General features: G+C 46.1%; 1 pseudogene; it reads right to left on the reverse strand.

Moving 5' to 3' along the window:
* Positions 1-567: 567 nt before the first annotated feature.
* The window catches only part of LOC115138794 (eIF-2-alpha kinase GCN2-like), a 28,317-nt pseudogene continuing 9,629 nt past the window's right edge, over positions 568-19,255 (reverse strand).

Raw genomic sequence — 19,255 nt, forward strand, 5'->3', positions numbered from 1 at the left:
CACCTATTTGAGGTACCTTTATTTCCAAGGTTAGTGTCTTACAGCATAATGGTTTTTCCATACCATCAGAGTTCACATTCAACAGGAAAATGGAAATTCGTAGTAGTCAGTCGAAAATCCCATAGATATCTCAGTAATAGAATATCCACAGTCCATAGCTATTCATCAAGTTCCTCAGCTATGGTTGGAGCTGCTTTGTTGAAGACTACATTCTTTGTTCCCGCAGACTGCTGCAATCTCACAAAAGAGAACCACAAACTGAGGGAAATATGAGATTTAATGCCATTATTCATCATGTCACTTTAAAAATATGGATTTGGCCATTTATTTGGAAATATAGCAACACTTTATCTGTAATCAAAAAAACATTCCTCTTCAGAATGTACATTAACCGTTACACATTAAGGCAGGTACATTAAGAAGATTAGAAACCATTTTTTTGCCTTCTAGATGTAGGGAGGAGCACAAAATGCAGTGAGGTTCAGAGCTGATTGTAACTGGATCACAATTTAAAGGCAAAAGTGAACTTTTAGTGTTAGGTTCACAGTCTCAAAAGGAAAGTCATCTTTCTAAACAGATACGGTTTCTCTATATAGAAAAGTGCCACAGGAAGCCTGTTGTGCTGGGAGCAGCTTGGAGCTTGTCCTGAGCAGTAACATCTTTGGTTTCACAGAAGAATCTTGTAGTAATCGTCCTTGTAGCTGTACAAAACCACCACAGCAGCCCTGCAAAGACAACACACTCATTAAGTCCCAATACCAAAGCCCATTTCTCAATAACGCAATGTTTGTCCAAACAACTGCAAGTAGCCATTAGCAGGCTATGTTGAAGTACGCGGAGCATACAAACTATTATAAACACCTGCTCTTTCCATGGCAGAATGACAAGGTGAAAGCTATGATCCCTTATTGATGATGTCACCTGTTAAATCCCCTTCAAATCAGTCTCGATGAAGGGGAGGTGACAGGTTAAAGAAGGATTTTTAAGCCTTGAGACCTGGATTGTGTATGTTTACCATTCAGAAGGTGAATGGGCAAGACAAAAGATTTAAGTGACTTTGAATGGGGTATGATAGTAGGTGCCAGGTGCACCGGTTTGTGTCAAGAACTGCAACGCTGCTGGGTTTCTCACGCTCAACAGTGTGTATCTAGAATGGTCCACCATCCAAAGGACATCCAGCCAACTTGACAACTGTGGGAAGTATTGTGTTCAACATGGGCCAGCATCCCTGTGGAACGCTTTTGACACCATGTAGAGTCCTTGCCCCGGCGAATAGATGCTGTTCTGAGGAAGGTATTCTTAATGTTTTGTACTCTCTGTGTATACGTTTCCATATGTAAAGGGAATGCATAACAATTGCTATGGACATCAACGACAAAACAACATAACCTATAACTGCTATCTTGTGAAAGCCTACCACACCAGGTAAAGTTGGTTTGGTAAGTTTTAACTGGCCGGCTCATTGTGGAAAAACAGCCCAATTGGACTATTCTTATTTCATTGTCACCATCATTATTGGCCCTTTCTTTTCATTCTTTCACAGGGTATTTCAGATGATCTGGCAGGCAGCGAGTTACGAGTCTGTTTTCAAGTAAATGAAAGAGTGGCTGTAGCTGGTGCTCAATGACTGCGGGGCCATATGGGCAGAGTAGTATATAGGCACGTTGCAGCCAGGCGACTGTTTACTACTGTGGCCTTTGGACCACTTTCAGTGCCTTCAGAAAGTATTCCTACCCGTTGACGTATTCCACATTTTGTTGTGTTACAGCCTGAATTCAAAATTGATTACATTTTTTTCCTTCCCCCTCACCCGTCTAAACACAATACCCAAACAATGACAAAGTGAAAACATGTTTCAGACATTTTTGCAAACACCCGAGTGAATGCTTTGTAGAAGCACCGTTGGCAGCGATTACAGCTGTACGTCTTTCTGGGTAAGTCTAAGAGCTTTCCCCACCTGGATAGTGCAACATTTTAATTATTGTCCTGCTGAAAGGTGAATTCATCTTCCACTGTCCGGTGGAAAGCAGACTGAATAAGGTTTTCCTCTAGGATTTTGTCTGTGCCAATCTCCATTCCATTTATTTTTTATCCTGAAAAACTGCTCAGTCCTTAACGAATACAAACACACCCATAACACGATGCAGCTACCACTACGCTTGAAAATATGGGCTATGGTACTCAGTAATGTGTTGTATTGGACTTGCACCAAACATAAGACTTTGTATTCAGGACAAAAAGTTAATTGCGGGGTACAGAGATGAGGTGGTCATTTAAAAATCATGTTAAACACTATTATTGCACACAGAGTGAGTCCGTGGCAACTTGTGACTTGTTAAGCAAATTTGTACTCCTGAACTTAATTAGGATTGCTATAACAAAGAGATTGAATACTTATTGACTGAAGACATTTCAGCTTTTCATTTTTTAGTAAAAATGTTGAAAAACATAAGTCCACTTTGACATTATGGGGTATTGTGTTTAGGCCAGTGACAAAAAATCTCAATTGTATCCATTTTAAATTCAGGCTGTAACACAACAAAATGTGGAATAAATCAAGGGGTGTGAATACCTTCTCAAGGCACTGAATCTGGCCCTCTCAGTCACCTAGTTCAAGCGAAAACAAACACATAAAACCCACTGTGAATATCTCCATTGTTAGCAAATTACGGTAATTTATCAGTAAACACTTTCCCCTCATCGGTGAATGAGACACACAGGAGATTAAAACCAACTGCTCTGGATGGTTGATGAAGAGCCCTGAAAGAGCCAGAGAAATGGGCTCTTGCTTTCTTCTGTGTCATCTCCATTCATGAAAGAGAACATCCATCAAATCCAACATAGGCTCCTTGTTCTGAGCATCTAAATAAAACTAGGCAGGGAAAACCAAAAATGGAGAGGCTTTAGCCCAGTCTTTGAGCAGGGCTATAGGTAGCGAGGCTGATATTAGCCCAGTCTTTGAGCAGGGCTATAGGTAGCGAGGCTGATATTAGCCCAGTATTTGAGCAGGGCTATAGGTAGCGAGGCTGATATTAGCCCAGTCTTTGAGCAGGGCTATAGGTAGCGAGGCTGATATTAGCCCAGTCTTTGAGCAGGGCTATAGGTAGCGAGGCTGCTATTAGCCCAGTCTTTGAGCAGGGCTATAGGTAACGAGGCTGATATTAGCCCAGTCTTTGAGCAGGGCTATAGGTAAGGTAGCGAGGCTGATATTAGCCCAGTCTTTGAGCAGGGCTATAGGTAGCGAGGCTGATATTAGCCCAGTCTTTGAGCAGGGCTATAGGTAGCGAGGCTGATATTAGCCCAGTCCCCTGTGCAGACAGCCTGCAGTGGAGCTTTAACTGTGCCTGTGACCTGGCCCAGGGCTCTGGGTGTCACTCACAATGGAGAAACTCAGACAGCAGTCAGACAGACAGGACAAATCCTTACCCCAAATGGAAATCTGATCATCTGAGGAGTTGGTGGTGTTTTATAGACTGTAATTATCTCTGATCTGCTCTGTTTGAAGAGTTGACTGACATCCACACACCTGGAGTGTGGGCTGGGGACCCGGAGTGTGGGCTGGGGACCCGGAGTGTGGGCTGGGGACCTGGAGTGTGGGCTGGTTTTCTGGTGTTTGCTGGTCATAAAAGGAAGTCTGGTTTTTAAAGGGCCTTTAATGCTCTCAACCGTTTTCCTCAGGTTTCATGATTTTTTTTAAATAAAAAAAGGCAAGTCAAGGCCTGAGTCAGAACCTGGGAGCGCACAGGGGGTCATGGGGTCTACTGCCCTGCTCTCTCACTCTCGCTGGCCTGGGTTTGCCTGCCCTGGAACACACAGGGCCTGAAAAAAACAGCTACGTACCTTTTTAGGATTTTGAAGCAGTGGATCTCCTCACAGATGGACCTGAGATAGCGCTGCTTGGGGAGACGTGACAGCAGATGTTTAACGCTGATGTTGAACTGCTCATCTCCAAACTGGAGAGAAGAGTGGCAGAAAGAGAGAGCGAGAGAGAAACCAGCAATCAGACATTCAACATAGTGGCTGCGATCAAACAAGCAGGGCTGTTTATGTAGGCTGTAGTTACTGTGTCGGAGACTGTGTGTACATTCACTCCCCCATCTGCAGTTAAATGGTGGGAAGTATAAAAGATAGATATGAGAGTCCCAGGCCCTCACTGCTCTGTGGGGTAATTAGTCTGTGTGATGCATGATTTCCTGTGAGTCTGGGCACACACACTGTGTATTGTAATTTGTTTTATACAGCGAAAGTGTTTTCTCTGACACTCACAAATCCACATGTGTGATGTGAGAGGGGAACTGTATAGGACCACCATTCATTTGGCGCGAGTGTTTGCTTAGTTATGCAACACTGCTTGTGTTCAGAACATGTTTCTTAACACCATATAATTGACATTCTCATTTTTTATTTATGAAAGCCAGGGGTTCCTGGTTTCGTTTGGCAAGCCCTGCGGTCAGGAGTTTGGAATGTTAGTTTACACTTTGTCCCAGCTGGTAACTTGTGGTGTTTGTGCGAGGGGGACAGGGCAGGTGACCTAAAGGGTCCTGGCAGGACTGCTGGCAGAGGACAGGGTGAAGGTGACAAGGAAGGAAACAGGACTTCCTTCCTCCTCTATCCTGCCAAGATATCCTTTATTGACTGTTTCAGATAGGTCATGATAAGCAGAGCTGGGTACAGACCTCCAATGACAGGAAGTTGATGAGAGTTGCCTTCGGGAGGTCCACCTGGGACGGAACAGAGGGAGGTGCGTTAAGACTCCAAAGACAATGGATGTTATCGCACCATGTACTCCCAGACCACACTGTACATAGCATGTTGTCTGTTTTCTAAAGGAAGTAAATGTAACCACAGAAACCAAATAAACTATAAATATCAAGACGCATTGCACAGTGGCAACAAAAAACAGAAGGTTCAGTTCCTTCAGCTAAAGGCGATGAAGTTCATTTGCACACTGTGCTGTGTCGATTTAGTCTGTGAGCAGAACATTGCCTCATTCATGGTGCTCTCACCACCACTAAGGGCACTACTGTAAAGGTCCCTCGCAGGAAATCATAGAACCATCAGCTTATGTTCCATCTATGCCTTTATATTATATTTTGAGAAAATTGCATTTCTCTTTAGTTAGGGTTATTACCTATGACAGGCAGGTAGGATTACTGATGACGTGATCTGGAGGCAGACTTCTAGCTCTGAGTAAATACATACCGGCATCAAGGCGATTATGTCTGTAATGTTTCAAATTCAATACCTCACGCTCCAGCATCTAGCCTCTAACTCTGATGGGAACCAGACACAAACATATGGAATGACAAATGTATTTGGAGTATGTCGTATCAGTAAATACTACGCTGTATAATTTACTCTGTGAATACCCCCTTTCAAATTTACTCCAAAACCACAAATAAACTAAATATGGTAGCAATTTTGCTCCAAATGACTTGCCCTCTTCTTTTGTTTTCTGTTTATTGTTCTGCGGCAACTGGAATCACTTTGTAGCTATCTACCTCCAGGGGAACTCGAAATCCCACTGCACGCCGATGTTTGCTATTATAGCTATCAGCTAACTTCTGTCCTTATTTCACTATTATACACATGGATTCAACAGATAAGATGTAAAGCGGGGGAAACAGAAAATGACTTACAGCCAGAACTTCGATGTCATTGCTCTTGTTCTGTAAATTGCTAGCGAGATAATGCAATCTGGTTTGAATCTGAAAAGAAGAGGGTGAAAAAAAGAGAAAGTCATTTTTCCAATGAATACAATGAAACTGGGAAACAAAAGCCACTTCATCTTCACATGCAGTTGTGCTCCATGTGAGCCAATGCCGTTAAAAACTGGGCTGGCCGCGTGCGTAAAAGCAGTCGTGTTGTCGGACCTTGACGGATGCCACCGTGCTAAAGTGAGACAGAGCTGGGAACCACAGCCAGGGAGAGTTGTGTTGTGGTCGCCTGCGTGACTGGGCTGAGCTCAATCTGTTAAAAAGTCGACTTCGGGACAGGTATGAGTGACCGGCGTGATTGATTGACAGACCTGGGTCTCGTAGCGCCGTCTGGCGCTGGAGGACACCTTCTCTGGTGAGATAAGTAACACCTTGATGTTACTGGAGGCGCTGCTCCTGCGCTGCTCTGACGATCCTGTCAAGTCACAGCACGTACACACACACAAACTAATGAGACCATGGGAATGAGCTGAGCTCCTCTCTGACTTAGCGGTCAGCCTTCTCACACCATCACCCAGACACCAGTAGACTGAGAAGCCATAATTGTTACCCAGACTCATACGGCCATTGTACTGCATTAAGGTTCACATATACTGTGCATGTGAGCTAGAGGTGGTGTGAAATGTAACACCGTCATTAAATCACCTTGCAGCTCACATAGTCACCATCACCCTTTAATTATCCATTCAACACAGCTCTAACACCATGCAGGCGCTCGTATGAAATCCAACCCAGAGCCAAGTCAATGGTAATGGAGGGTCATCCCTGTATACAGGGTGGAGAAGAAGGCTGTTCAACCGTACCTGAGGCATTGACGAGTGACCCCTTGGTGTTCTGAAGAGCGACCGTCTCAGAGGCTTCCCTGTTGGAGGAGAGACAAAACAGCTGTATGAGTCTCTTTCCCCAACAACACTGAAAGTCTATTACAGAGTTTGTGGGTGGGTTAATAAACCGCGTTGTCACCGGATATTTCTCTCCTCAAAGAATTTGGTCAGACATTTCTGAACAATGTGGTCCACAAGGTCAGACTCTGGAATCCTCTTCTCTGGCTGCTTTTCCTTCTCAAAAGGACTTGACCTGGGGACACACGGGGGACAGGGAGGGGAAATCAGACCTGCTTCCAACACAAAATGTTCACTCTAAATTCTCATTTTTCATATCAAACTAATGTATACGTCAAACCATTTGGAATTCATATCAAGACCATTTACATGCACTAAGCTAACAGCACAGGTGCAGTCCAATTATTGTACAAGTAGGAGAAGTCGCCAACAAAGGCAAATTACATTTCAGACTACGTAGTCAGATGCTGGCCCAGAGAATGATTCAAAGTGCTGCATTCCAGCCAGGACTTAGAATCATATACAGTTATAGTGAAGAACCGTTACTATGTAAAGAGCTTTGAGCATCTGGAAAAGCGCTATATAAATCCATTTTCATTATGATTACCTTGATGTAGTTCCCGTCCTTGTCTGAGACGCGGGCCATGCAGGTGATGTCAGCCTGTCTACAGTGCTCCAGCATAGTCTCCTGGGACTGAACACAATGACACAGTCAGACACAGAGGGGAACAAGAAGCACTAACACCAAAGCCATACTGAGAGTTAGGCCAACTTTTAGAAATGTGAATATTATACTAATTCTAGAATTACAGTTACATAGCATTGTTTAAATATTCCCTATGTAATGTTAAATGCTATGTAAATATTCCCTATGTAATGTTAAATGATATGTAAATATTCCCTATGTAGTGTTAAATGCTATGTAAATATTCCCTATGTAGTGTTAAATGCAATGTAAATATTCCCTATGTAGTGTTAAATGCTATGTAAATATTCCCTATGTAATGTTAAATGCTATGTAAATATTCCCTATGTAATGTTAAATGTACTAAATGTATGCTCTTGCTACTGTAAGTCACTCTGCTAAAATGTCAAATACATCATAATGCTCATTTGGGGTAAGGATTTGTCCTGTCTGTCTGACTGCTGTCTGAGTTTCTCCATTGTGAGTGACACCCAGAGCCCTGGGCCAGGTCACAGGCACAGTTAAAGCTCCACTGCAGGCTGTCTGCACAGGGGACTGGGCTAATATCAGCCTCGCTACCTATAGCCCTGCTCAAAGACTGGGCTAATATCAGCCTCGCTACCTTACCTATAGCCCTGCTCAAAGACTGGGCTAATATCAGCCTCGTTACCTATAGCCCTGCTCAAAGACTGGGCTAATAGCAGCCTCGCTACCTATAGCCCTGCTCAAAGACTGGGCTAATATCAGCCTCGCTACCTATAGCCCTGCTCAAAGACTGGGCTAATATCAGCCTCGCTACCTATAGCCCTGCTCAAAGACTGGGCTAATATCAGCCTCGCTACCTATAGCCCTGCTCAAAGACTGGGCTAATATCAGCCTCGCTACCTATAGCCCTGCTCAAAGACTGGGCTAATATCAGCCTCGCTACCTTACCTATAGCCCTGCTCAAAGACTGGGCTAATATCAGCCTCGCTACCTTACCTATAGCCCTGCTCAAAGACTGGGCTAATATCAGCCTCGTTACCTATAGCCCTGCTCAAAGACTGGGCTAATATCAGCCTCGCTACCTATAGCCCTGCTCAAAGACTGGGCTAATATCAGCCTCGCTACCTATAGCCCTGCTCAAAGACTGGGCTAATATCAGCCTCGCTACCTATAGCCCTGCTCAAAGACTGGGCTAATATCAGCCTCGCTACCTATAGCCCTGCTCAAAGACTGGGCTAATATCAGCCTCGCTACCTATAGCCCTGCTCAAAGACTGGGCTAATAGCAGCCTCGATACCTATAGCCCTGCTCAAAGACTGGGCTAATATCAGCCTCGCTACCTTACCTATAGCCCTGCTCAAAGACTGGGCTAATATCAGCCTCGCTACCTATAGCCCTGCTCAAAGACTGGGCTAATATCAGCCTCGCTACCTTACCTATAGCCCTGCTCAAAGACTGGGCTAATATCAGCCTCGTTACCTATAGCCCTGCTCAAAGACTGGGCTAATATCAGCCTCGCTACCTATAGCCCTGCTCAAAGACTGGGCTAATATCAGCCTCGCTACCTTACATATAGCCCTGCTCAAAGACTGGGCTAATATCAGCCTCGTTACCTTACCTATAGCCCTGCTCAAAGACTGGGCTAATATCAGCCTCGTTACCTATAGCCCTGCTCAAAGACTGGGCTAATATCAGCCTCGCTACCTATAGCCCTGCTCAAAGACTGGGCTAATATCAGCCTCGCTACCTATAGCCCTGCTCAAAGACTGGGCTAATATCAGCCTCGCTACCTATAGCCCTGCTCAAAGACTGGGCTAATATCAGCCTCGCTACCTATAGCCCTGCTCAAAGACTGGGCTAATATCAGCCTCGCTACCTATAGCCCTGCTCAAAGACTGGGCTAATATCAGCCCCGCTACCTATAGCCCTGCTCAAAGACTGGGCTAATATCAGCCCCGCTACCTATAGCCCTGCTCAAAGACTGGGCTAATATCAGCCTCGCTACCTATAGCCCTGCTCAAAGACTGGGCTAATATCAGCCTCGCTACCTTACCTATAGCCCTGCTCAAAGACTGGGCTAATATCAGCCTCGCTACCTTACCTATAGCCCTGCTCAAAGACTGGGCTAATATCAGCCTCGCTACCTTACCTATAGCCCTGCTCAAAGACTGGGCTAATAGCAGCCTCGCTACCTATAGCCCTGCTCAAAGACTGGGCTAATATCAGCCTCGCTACCTATAGCCCTGCTCAAAGACTGGGCTAATATCAGCCTCGCTACCTATAGCCCTGCTCAAAGACTGGGCTAATATCAGCCTCGCTACCTATAGCCCTGCTCAAAGACTGGGCTAATATCAGCCTCGCTACCTATAGCCCTGCTCAAAGACTGGGCTAATATCAGCCTCGCTACCTATAGCCCTGCTCAAAGACTGGGCTAATATCAGCCTCGCTACCTTACCTATAGCCCTGCTCAAAGACTGGGCTAATATCAGCCTCGCTACCTATAGCCCTGCTCAAAGACTGGGCTAATATCAGCCTCGCTACCTATAGCCCTGCTCAAAGACTGGGCTAATATCAGCCTCGCTACCTATAGCCCTGCTCAAAGACTGGGCTAATATCAGCCTCGCTACCTATAGCCCTGCTCAAAGACTGGGCTAATATCAGCCTCGCTACCTTACCTATAGCCCTGCTCAAAGACTGGGCTAATATCAGCCTCGCTACCTTACCTATAGCCCTGCTCAAAGACTGGGCTAATATCAGCCTCGCTACCTATAGCCCTGCTCAAAGACTGGGCTAATATCAGCCTCGCTACCTATAGCCCTGCTCAAAGACTGGGCTAATATCAGCCTCGCTACCTTACCTATAGCCCTGCTCAAAGACTGGGCTAATATCAGCCTCGCTACCTATAGCCCTGCTCAAAGACTGGGCTAATATCAGCCTCGTTACCTATAGCCCTGCTCAAAGACTGGGCTAATATCAGCCTCGTTACCTATAGCCCTGCTCAAAGACTGGGCTAATAGCAGCCTCGCTACCTATAGCCCTGCTCAAAGACTGGGCTAATATCAGCCTCGTTACCTATAGCCCTGCTCAAAGACTGGGCTAATATCAGCCTCGCTACCTATAGCCCTGCTCAAAGACTGGGCTAATATCAGCCTCGCTACCTATAGCCCTGCTCAAAGACTGGGCTAATATCAGCCTCGCTACCTATAGCCCTGCTCAAAGACTGGGCTAATATCAGCCTCGCTACCTATAGCCCTGCTCAAAGACTGGGCTAATATCAGCCTCGCTACCTATAGCCCTGCTCAAAGACTGGGCTAATATCAGCCTCGCTACCTTACCTATAGCCCTGCTCAAAGACTGGGCTAATATCAGCCTCGTTACCTATAGCCCTGCTCAAAGACTGGGCTAATATCAGCCTCGCTACCTATAGCCCTGCTCAAAGACTGGGCTAATATCAGCCTCGCTACCTATAGCCCTGCTCAAAGACTGGGCTAATATCAGCCTCGCTACCTATAGCCCTGCTCAAAGACTGGGCTAATATCAGCCTCGCTACCTATAGCCCTGCTCAAAGACTGGGCTAATATCAGCCCCGCTACCTATAGCCCTGCTCAAAGACTGGGCTAATATCAGCCTCGCTACCTATAGCCCTGCTCAAAGACTGGGCTAATAGCAGCCTCGCTACCTATAGCCCTGCTCAAAGACTGGGTTAATATCAGCCTCGCTACCTTACCTATAGCCCTGCTCAAAGACTGGGCTAATATCAGCCTCGCTACCTATAGCCCTGCTCAAAGACTGGGCTAATATCAGCCTCGCTACCTATAGCCCTGCTCAAAGACTGGGCTAATATCAGCCTCGCTACCTTACCTATAGCCCTGCTCAAAGACTGGGCTAATATCAGCCTCGCTACCTATAGCCCTGCTCAAAGACTTGGCTAATATCAGCCTCGTTACCTATAGCCCTGCTCAAAGACTGGGCTAATATCAGCCTCGCTACCTATAGCCCTGCTCAAAGACTGGGCTAATATCAGCCTCGCTACCTATAGCCCTGCTCAAAGACTGGGCTAATAGCAGCCTCGCTACCTATAGCCCTGCTCAAAGACTGGGCTAATATCAGCCTCGCTACCTATAGCCCTGCTCAAAGACTGGGCTAATATCAGCCTCGCTACCTATAGCCCTGCTCAAAGACTGGGCTAAAGCCTCTCCATTTTTGGTTTTCCCTGCCTAGTTTTATTTAGATGCTCAGAACAAGGAGCCTATGTTGGATTTGATGGATGTTCTCTTTCATGAATGGAGATGACACAGAAGAAAGCAAGAGCCCATTTCTCTGGCTCTTTCAGGGCTCTTCATCAACCATCCAGAGCAGTTGGTTTTAATCTCCTGTGTGTCTCATTCACCGATGAGGGGAAAGTGTTTACTGATAAATTACCGTAATTTGTTAACAGTGGAGATATTCACAGTGGGTTTTATGTGTTTGATTATTTTCGCTTGAACTAGGTGACTGAGCATTATTCAGTTTTGTAGTATTTTTTTATATTCCTCATGTACTGTTAATTGAGAGCTAACATGGCTGCCATAGAATGTAAACGTGTCATGTAAATGCATCATAATGCAGAAACCACATTGGTCCTACTCTAGACGCCTCTGATTGGTCCTACTCTAGTTGCCTCTGATTGGTCCTACTCTAGACGCCTCTGATTGGTCCTTCTCTAGACGCCTCTGATTGGTCCTACTCTAGACGCCTCTGATTGGTCCTACTCTAGACGCCTCTGATTGGTCCTACTCTAGACGCCTCTGATTGGTCCTACTCTAGACGCCTCTGATTGGTCCTACTCTAGACGCCTCTGATTGGTCCTACTCTAGACGCCTCTGATTGGTCCTACTCTAGACGCCTCTGATTGGTCCTACTCTAGACGCCTCTGATTGGTCCTACTCTAGACGCCTCTGATTGGTCCTACTCTAGACGCCTCTGATTGGTCCTACTCTAGACGCCTCTGATTGGTCCTACTCTAGACGCCTCTGATTGGTCCTACTCTAGACGCCTCTGATTGGTCCTACTCTAGACGCCTCTGATTGGTCCTACTCTAGATGGCTGTAGAAGGAAAACACTACTTTGTAATAGACAAGTGTAAAAACAGTCCATCCTGCTCCCAAGAAGATCACAATGGGCTCCAGATCCTGCAATCCATTTCTAGACCCAGACTAACATTTACAGTAACTGCTACTATGTGGATTAACCAAATGTATGGTTTAGGTGAACTTGAACCTGCCTTGCATGTTATTACACAACATGTGCTTGCTATAGGTGTTGTGGTTACAGTGAGCAAGTGGACCCCTTCATGCACTATACAGTATATTATTTAACTAGGCAAGTCAGTTTTAAGAACAAATTCTTATTTACAATGATGGCCTACCCCAGCCAAACCCTAACCCCGAACGATGCTGAGCCAATTGTGCGCCGCCCTACAGGACTCCCAATCACGGCCGGTTGTGATACAGCCTCGAACCGAACCAGGGTCTGTAGTGATGCCTTTAGCACAGAGATGCAGTGTCTCTGACCGCTGCGCCACTCGAGGATAAGCCCGACCTCAGCCCAGTGGGATTATGGGAAAAGTAGTTTGATGTGATGTGTTTAGTAAAAGGTGGGCTGTCTGTCTAAGAGAATGAGTTGGAAGCAGTCCTGGTGGTTTAGGGGTGTATTAAAAGCTGGGTTCAGGCAGATTTCAGTGGCTCTCCTATGGCTCATCAGTTCCTGTGAAAACAGAGAGCGTGTGCCGTATGTTTGGACAACAGGATTGGAATGTTATAATAAAAAAATAAAAACTCCCCCATTTCACACATGTCAGAGCGAGTGCTGTGGCAAGGATAGGAGAGAGAGAACAGGGATGGCTGAGATACCACTGGGCCATGGCAGCGTACGGTCTGGATAATTAAATGTGTGCTGGTGAAATGCTTCACTTGTGCCTCAAATTCCTCCGGAGCGGCGGAGTTTTGCTTGGAACGGAGAGCTGCTCTGCCCAGTGCCCAAACATGGGCCTGTCCAGGTAGTGCAGTCACCTGTGGCTGTGTGTGAGCAGCAGAGCAGATTTATCCTAATCAAATACAGCCAGACACGTTTCCTCCGGCAGGCAGAGCTGGGTCAGACCAGAACAGTAGACTACTGAGGATCAATCTCCGTGCTGTATATCACCTCTGCTCTGCTCTCCAGCAGTCTCACTCCCCCACCAGCTTCCTCACAGCGGCTCTCACTGAGACAGACAGAGAGGGCCAACCAGCTTTCTGTCATATGCCTCCCAGGTGACCGCATGTGGAAAGGGTTGACCATATTTGTCTAGTAAAAAGCTAGAAAGGCATTTATTTCACTGTACTTGTGCACGTGACAAAACGTGAAACAAGACCCAACAAAAATAAAGTGGAACCATCTCCAGACGATAAATGAGCACTTACTGGAGATTTGACCAGTAAAAGCAGTGCATGTGAAAGGGGTTAACATTAGACCATGAGGAAGGCGTCCTATACAACTCTGATGTGTTGGACCGACATGCTGTCTCTCTCCTGCAGAGCTGTGTGAGCTCAGACAAAGCTAAGTTTTGAATTGCGGCTGGGAGGTCAGGGGGATAGAGTTGAGCAATCAGTGATGTTATAGAGTTTGCGATGGGACAACAAGAGAGCAAATGAAAAAGTAGAGAGGGAGGATACTAGAGGGTAAGAGGGAGTGAGAAAGGGTGAACGTAAGAGGGCAGGGGGAGGAGAGCAGTCGGCTGCACGCTCTGCCAGAGGGACACACACAGACACCTCCTGGCCTGAGATCAGGCCGTCACGTAAACATGAAGAATGTGAGAGGCATGGCCCAGCACAGTGACATGACACCAGTCACATTCGCTAGGGTGATAACTACACAGCAACACTTCTCAGGTTAGAGTTGGTCAACAGACTTCACCTACAAACTGAAAATAAAAACTGCTTATAGAAGTCTTTACAGTAACAGAGATGATGAAAGTCGGCCAAGGAAACAACTGGGCATCGTGTTTCTTAAACGTGATACTCTAACAGACTTATATGAAAGGAAACTCAAAAAGGATCCCGTTTCCCTGAGTGTTTACAGGTCCACATACGGTCAAGGTAAATAACTTCACAGGCAGTTTGGTCCGCCTGTCCATGTGGGGTAGAATAGAATGGTGTCGCCCCCTGTTGGTTAGGTATTGTCACAGCAGAAGGTGCTACGGGCTGCTCATCACTGACCTGTGACACGTCATAGACAATGTCAGTAGAAACCCCTGCTGTCCACAGCTTCTGGACCACGTTGATGGCTCGGCCCATGGAGATGTGGCCTACTGGTACCACCAGCACGTCACACGAACTGATAGAGGGCTAAGAGACGCAGAGAGTTAGGTTAACCTCTTGAAGCTAGGGGGCACTATTTTTATGTTTAGAAAAATAACATTCCCAAAGTAAAACGGCCTATTTCTCAGGACCAGATGCTAGAATATGCATATAATTGACATATTAGGATAGAAAACACTCTAAAGTTTCCAAAACTGTCAAAATATTGTCTGTGAGTATAACAGAACTGATATTGCAGGCGAAACCCTGAGGAAAATCAAACCAGGCAGTGGCTTATATTTTGAAAACTCCATGTTCCATAGCCTGCCTTTGCTCCATTTAAAAGGATATCAATTATCGCTTCCTCAAGGTGTCAACAGCCTTTAGACATAGTTTCAGGCTTTTATTTTGAAAAATGAGCGAGAAAGATAACATAAGAGTCATTGTATGGCCGGGTGCCAGCAGCGTTTTGCAAAAGAGTTTGGGCAGCCATTGCCTTTCCCTCTACGACTGAAAAAGACAGTTGCGGTTGATATATTATCGATTATATATATTATAAAAACAACCTGAGGATTGATTATAAAAACGTTTGACATGTTTCTGTGGACATTACGGATACTATTTGGAATTCGTCTGCGTTGTCGTGACCGCTCTTTCCTGTGGATTTCTGAACATAACGCGCCAAACAAACGGAGGTATTTTGGATATAAAAATAATCTTTATGGAACAAAAGGAACATTTGTGTAACTGGGAGTCTCGTGAGTGAAAACATCTGGAAATCAAAGGTAAACGATTAATTTGATTGCTTTTCTGAATTTCGTGACCAAGCTACTTGATGCTAGGTGTTCATAATGTTTTGTTGAGCGATCGATAAACTTACGCTAAACTTACGATAAACGCTTGGATTGCTTTCGCTGTAAAGCATAATTTCAAAATCTGACACGACAGGTGGATTAACAAAAGGCTAAGCTAGGCTTTTGCTATATTGTACTTGTGATTTCATGAATATAAATATTTTTAGTAATTAGTAATGCAATTCAGCGGTTGTTGATGACAATTATCCCGTTAAAGGGATGGGTAGCGTCAAGAAGTTAAAACCTGCTCACACACACACACAGAGAGTTAGGTTAAAACCTGCTCACACACACACACACACACACAGAGAGTTAGGTTAAAACCTGCTCACACACACACAGAGAGTTAGGTTAAAACCTGCTCACACACACACAGAGAGTTAGGTTAAAACCTGCTCACACACACACAGAGAGTTAGGTTAAAACCTGCTCACACACACAGACAGAGAGTTAGGTTAAAACCTGCTCACACACACACAGAGAGTTAGGTTAAAACCTGCTCACACACACACAGAGAGTTAGGTTAAAACCTGCTCACACACACACACAGAGAGTTAGGTTAAAACCTGCTCACACACACAGACAGAGAGTTAGGTTAAAACCTGCTCACACACACAGACAGAGAGTTAGGTTAAAACCTGCTCACACACACACAGAGAGTTAGGTTAAAACCTGCTCACACACACAGAGAGTTAGGTTAAAACCTGCTCACACACACACACACACACACACACAGAGAGTTAGGTTAAAACCTGCTCACACACACAGACAGAGAGTTAGGTTAAAACCTGCTCACACACACAGACAGAGAGTTAGGTTAAAACCTGCTCTCTCTCTACACACACACACACACACACACACACACACACACACACACACACACACAGAGAGAGTTAGGTTCAAACCTGCTCACACACAGACAGAGTTCCACACACATTCTGAGTTACAGAATAGAAAAATGTGAGCCTTTCCCAAAACAGCAACATTTTAGAGGCTGGATAATAACGGACATGAACTTCAATGGAGGCTCAAAGTAATAAGCCATCATCAAATATGACCTTCTGTATCTTTGGGTCATTAACACTGATGAATAGTTCATAGTACTCACCGGCTCTTCCATGCTGGCCAGGGCAGCACAGACTTTGTCCAGAGCCAAACTGGCCCCTACTGCCGAAGGGACAGGAGCAGAGGACGCTGGGCCACGGAACTCAAGGATCTACAGGAAGAGAACCCTGATAAGGACTAAACCCTGATAGTTCAACACCTCCAAGGACCTGAGCAGGAGGGTGGTAAGATGGGGACATTACCAGGTGGTCGTATCTCCCTCCTGCAGCCATGATGTCTGGCGCTGCGCGTCTGCGTTTCTTGATGAAGGCCACAAACTGGAAGATGACCCCACAATGGTGTTGCACCTTATAAACCAGACCCAGATTTACCACCACCTACAAGACACACAAATATGAGAATCAATCAATCTAGAAATCCACAGGAAAACACACGCAATGCCATTCTCTTTATACACCAGACTGAGTAAGAGTTAGAAGTGGGAGATCTACCTGTAGCTTGACTCCCAGGCTCCTGAGCAGGCCAGTGAGTTCCTCCAGGTCTTTAAGGCCCTGCTTTGCCAGCTGGGTGACTGCAGTCTTCTGTTTGGTCAGAGAGGTGATGAGGGGGACCAGGTCCTGCAGGTCTCCTTTCTGCTCTATGTATTTATACAGAGTCTGCAACTGACAGGGAGAGACAGAAAACATCAGACACAGAAAAGATATTCTGTGGTTGAGAGCAAGGCAATGTTCAAGAAAGGCGGACCCTGAGCAGAGAAAAGTCGAGACACTGATGAATTCACCAGACCGGTCGTAAGCACCAGAGGCCAGAGACAACAGGAGGTACTTACACTGTTGTTGGACAGGGACAGGTTACAGAACTTGGCCTCCACCTCTCTCCTGGTCAGCTTTTCACTCTATGAACAGAGACAGGATACCATTTTAGAGTTACAGTTGTAGAACAAAGATGTAACAGACAAAACTTATATACACACCACACAATGTGCGCATGCATGGTGTGTGTTTAACTTGCACATGACGTCCGTGTGCGTAGTACTAACCATGGCGTCACAGAGGATGCTGGATGCGTGGCTCAGTTTGTCCTCGGGGATGCCGCTGTGTAGCAGGATGGCCTTCAGCAGGCTGGTGTGGTTCAGGTAGATGTGGTAGTTCCTCTCCTAACACAACATCCAACAACACACCATTACACCATCCAGCAGCTTCTCTCCTGGTAGAGAGGTTGGTAGTTCCTCTCCTAACAGCATCATCAAAACACAATTACAACTGTGCACAATTACAGTCCAACCTCATCCCTAAAGCACTACTGTAGGACTGCTCAGCTGCCCTCTCGTCCAGAGTGACATACATTCTTAAAAGCTTTCACACACACAGAGGTAGACCCTTTTAGAGGGGTCCTGGAGGCATGCTGGTCTTTTAGCAGAGCAAAGCAGGCCTGGGTTGGAATGGGTTTGTGCTGGGTGAACTGGGCCTCCTGCACTGTCTAGAACCCAGGGTGTGAACAGGTCTGTGACCAGAGCTAGACAGACACTGGACAGTAGTGTCTGGGCCTGAGGCGAGACAGGGAGTGTACTGTAAAGGACAATATGGTCTGTGACTTTAGCTAGACTGACACTGGACAGTAGTGTCTGGGCCTGAGGCGAGACAGGGAGTGTACTGTAAAGGACAATATGGTCTGTGACTTTAGCTAGACTGACACTGGACAGTAGTGTCTGGGCCTGAGGCGAGACAGGGAGTGTACTGTAAAGGACAATATGGTCTGTGACTTTAGCTAGACAGACACTGGACAGTAGTGTCTGGGCCTGAGGCGAGACAGGGAGTGTACTGTAAAGGACAATATGGTCTGTGACTTTAGCTAGACTGACACTGGACAGTAGTGTCTGGGCCTGAGGCGAGACAGGGAGTGTACTGTAAAGGACAATATGGTCTGTGACTTTAGCTAGACTGACACTGGACAGTAGTGTCTGGGCCTGAGGCGAGACAGGGAGTGTACTGTAAAGGACAATATGGTCTGTGACTTTAGCTAGACTGACACTGGACAGTAGTGTCTGGGCCTGAGGCGAGACAGGGAGTGTACTGTAAAGGACAATATGGTCTGTGACTTTAGCTAGACTGACACTGGACAGTAGTGTCTGGGCCTGAGGCGAGACAGGGAGTGTACTGTAAAGGACAATATGGTCTGTGACTTTAGCTAGACAGACACTGGACAGTAGTGTCTGGGCCTGAGGCGAGACAGGGAGTGTGCTGTAAAGGACAATATGGTCTGTGACTTTAGCTAGACTGACACTGGACAGTAGTGTCTGGGCCTGAGGCGAGACAGGGAGTGTACTGTAAAGGACAATATGGTCTGTGACTTTAGCTAGACAGACACTGGACAGTAGTGTCTGGGCCTGAGGCGAGACAGGAGTGTACTGTAAAGGACAATATGGTCTGTGACTTTAGCTAGACAGACACTGGACAGTAGTGTCTGGGCCTGAGGCGAGACAGGGAGTGTACTGTAAAGGACAATATGGTCTGTGACTTTAGCTAGACAGACACTGGACAGTAGTGTCTGGGCCTGAGGCGAGACAGGGAGTGTACTGTAAAGGACAATATGGTCTGTGACTTTAGCTAGACTGACACTGGACAGTAGTGTCTGGGCCTGAGGCGAGACAGGGAGTGTACTGTAAAGGACAATATGGTCTGTGACTTTAGCTAGACTGACACTGGACAGTAGTGTCTGGGCCTGAGGCGAGACAGGGAGTGTACTGTAAAGGACAATATGGTCTGTGACTTTAGCTAGACTGACAGGGGTA

Source organism: Oncorhynchus nerka, linkage group LG12 (assembly GCF_034236695.1).
Source record: "Oncorhynchus nerka isolate Pitt River linkage group LG12, Oner_Uvic_2.0, whole genome shotgun sequence".
Taxonomy (NCBI): Eukaryota; Metazoa; Chordata; class Actinopteri; order Salmoniformes; family Salmonidae; genus Oncorhynchus; species Oncorhynchus nerka.